The following is a 3,375-nucleotide window of genomic DNA, read 5'->3' on the forward strand; positions in this document are numbered from 1 at the left end:
AGATTCAGTCTTTTATGGTAACTAGAGCATATCATCTCCAACCTCATAGCACTTGCTCTTTGAAACCAGAAAAACTTGGACTGAAATAGTAGAAATAACTCAATGAATTAAATTTATTTTAAGTAAAATAAAGGCTGATGCATAAATTTATCTGTAGCAAATCTTTCTTTGTCCCATTATCCTTAAAAATGGAACAATAGAATCGTTAAAAAAAATTACTTACAATTAAAGTGTTCTGAGGTTTTATGCATGGGTGATATATAAAGAAATTCAGCTGTAAGTCAGCTAATGTGTAATTTAATTTTTATGAACAGTTAAATCATAGATCAGGTAATTCTTACATGAGGTCATTATGATAAAGAAAATGTACCCGATCAACATTCTCTTTCCCCTAGTGCTTCTGCAGAATATTTGCATGTTGGTGTTGCATAATGATAATGCTTCAGTGAGTCAGTGGTCTGAGGGAGACCACAGAATCATAGAATCATAGAATGGTTTGGGTTGGAAGGGACCTTTAAAGGTCATCTAGTCTACCCCCCCTGCCATGGGCAAGGACATCTTTCACTAGATCAGGTTGCTCAAAGCCCCATCCAACCTGGCCTTGAACACTTCCAGGGATGGGGCATCCACAACTTCTCTGGTGTAAAAGTCAGTTCTTTGCCGGCCGACGAGAGAGGGAAGGACATTTAGCATAGAATTACCAAGGGAATTTAATCTTTTATATTTTAGCCATGCACATAGCAGTGCCCTAGCCTAATGCATGGGGGAACCCAATACAGAGGAAAGCGGGGTTTATATATGCTACAATACAGTTGTGTAGACCAATCAAATTACTCATGTTAAGGGGTGGGCTAATAAGTTACTATTGCTCACGTAATCAGTATGTACTTGTCCCATGCGGGATCAGTACATGCTTGTCCCGTGCAGGTGGTACAGACATATGGTTAGTGGTGTGTTAATCCCCATTGTTCTAAACTGATGTCCCGTGCAGGTGGGGGGTTTATCCTGGATTCTGGTCAATTGCAGTTCTGGCCGTGGTTATATGCCTGGTTTCATTGAAGGGTAAATCTTCTATTGTTTTGTGTTGGTATGGGGTGTTCTCAGCTGGCAAGAGCTGGCTTAGGTTGCGTCTTCGGGTCATATCAACCCCGAGGTAAAAGCTCATAGTGTCAGGTAGTGTTCATTCTTCTAATCAAGTCATATTGCAGTTAGCATTTTGTCTTTCACACTGGGCAACTGTGATGGTGTGCTCCCCCTGCCCCCGACCTAACTTTTTCCCATAACCCTGCCCAAGCGATAACCACCTGTGGGGACTGTGATGAATGCATCTGATGGATGCAGATAACAACACAATAGGTGATGCATTCACCTACCACAGTGCTGATCAATGTGTGACTCCAGCCAAATTTGGAAGAAACTAACTGCAGTCGGTATGTAAATATGACTATGAGTCAATCATCTTACCCCCATAAATAGTGGGCAGCCCAAGAGCCCTTTGAGCTCTCCTGCACAACAGTGGGCTGCACGCCAGGATCTTCCCTTGACTAGGGACGCCTCTCAAGGTTACTCCGTGAGGTTGAGAGATTCCTTGCCGCAACAGATCCTCGCTAAGTGACTAATAGCATGCTAAACTTGGAAATGTTAGCTAAGTGATATAAAGGATTGATTGCGCATATATAATCCTTTAGATATAAACCGTTGACCAAGTCTGGGACTAGGATTGGATCCAGCCACACCTAGACTCCTCTCTGAGAAGGAGTTTAGAAAGCAAGGGGGTCCTTTCTGAACCTCATGACTCAACGGGAGGGTCTCCCTGACAGTTTTGTCTGACCCTGTCCTCCATGCAGTAAATAATCAAGTGTACCTTGCCATCAAATCTTGTTAACTCACTGTCGCATTTACTATCAAACTTTGTTAAATCAGTCTTACATCAATAAACATATTGCTGCTTCTCTCTTACGAGTGAAGTGCATCTCTCCCTCTTACTCCATCCATGACAGCAACCTGTTCCAGTGTCTCACCACCCTCATCGTGAAAAATTTCTTCCTTATATCTAAATGAAATCTACCCTCTTTCAGTTTAAAACCATTCCCCCTTGCCCTGGCACTACAGGCCCTGGTAAAAAGTCTCTCTCCGTCTTTCTTATAAGCCCCCTTTAAGTACTGAAAGGCTGCAATAAGGTCTCCCTGGAGCCTTCTCTTCTCCAGGCTGAACAACCCCAAGTCTCTCAGCCTTTCTTCATAGGGGAGGTGTTCCATCCCCCTGATCATTTTCGTGGCCCTCCTCTGGACCCGCTCAAACAGGTCCATGTCTTACTTGTGCTGAGGGCTCCAGACCTGGATACAGTACTGCAGGTGGGGTCTCACCAGAGCAGAGTAAAGGGGCAGAATCACCTCTCTCGACCTGCTGGCCATGCTTCTTTTGATGCAGCCCAGGATACGATTGGCTTTCTGGGCTGCGAGTGCACATTGCTGGCTCATGTCCAGCTTTTCATCCACCAGTATCCCCAAGTCCTACTTGGCAGGGCTGCTCTCAATCCATTCTTCCCCCAGTCTGTACAGATACTGGGGATTGCCCTGACCCAGGTGCAAGATCCTGCACTTGGCCTTGTTGAACTTCATGATGTTTGCAGAGGCCCACTCCAAGCCTGTCAAGGTCCCTCTGGATGGCATCCCTTCCCTCTAGTGAAACAACTGCACCACTCAGCTTGGTGTCATCTGCAAACTTTGTGAGGGTGCACTCAATCCCACTGTCTATGTCATCGATGAAGAGATCATCAGGCACAATCAATGTCGGTTCACAAAGGGAAAGTCCTGTCTAACTAATTCTACATTAAGGTCACCTACCTAGTGGATGAAGGGAAGGCGGTGGATGTAGTTTTTCTGGATTTCAGTAAGGCTTTTGATACTGTCCTTCACAGCATCCTTCTGGACAAGTTGTCCAACTGGCAGGGCTCAAAGGGTTGTAGGGAATGGGGACACATCTGGCTGGCGACCAGTCACCAGCGGTGTTCCTCAGGGGTCAATTCTAGGGCCAGTCCTGTTCAATATATTTATCAATGATCTGGATGCAGGAGTTGAATGCACCATTAGCAACTTTGCTGACCATATCAAACTGGGAGGTGCTGTTGACTCTCATGAGGGACAAGAGGCCTTGCAGAGGGATCTGGATAGATTGGAGCATTGGGCAATCATCAGTGGCATGAAATTTAACAAGTCAAAATGCCGGATTCTGCACCTGGGACGGAGTAACGCTGGACACATATAAATTGGAGAGGAGTGGCTGGAGAGGAGCCCTGTAGAAAGGCATCTGGGGGTGCTGGTTGACAGCAGGCTCAATATGAGTCAGCAATGTGCCCTGGCAGCCAAGAGGGCA

Source organism: Calonectris borealis, chromosome W, assembly GCF_964195595.1.
Source record: "Calonectris borealis chromosome W, bCalBor7.hap1.2, whole genome shotgun sequence".
Lineage (NCBI taxonomy): Eukaryota > Metazoa > Chordata > Aves > Procellariiformes > Procellariidae > Calonectris > Calonectris borealis.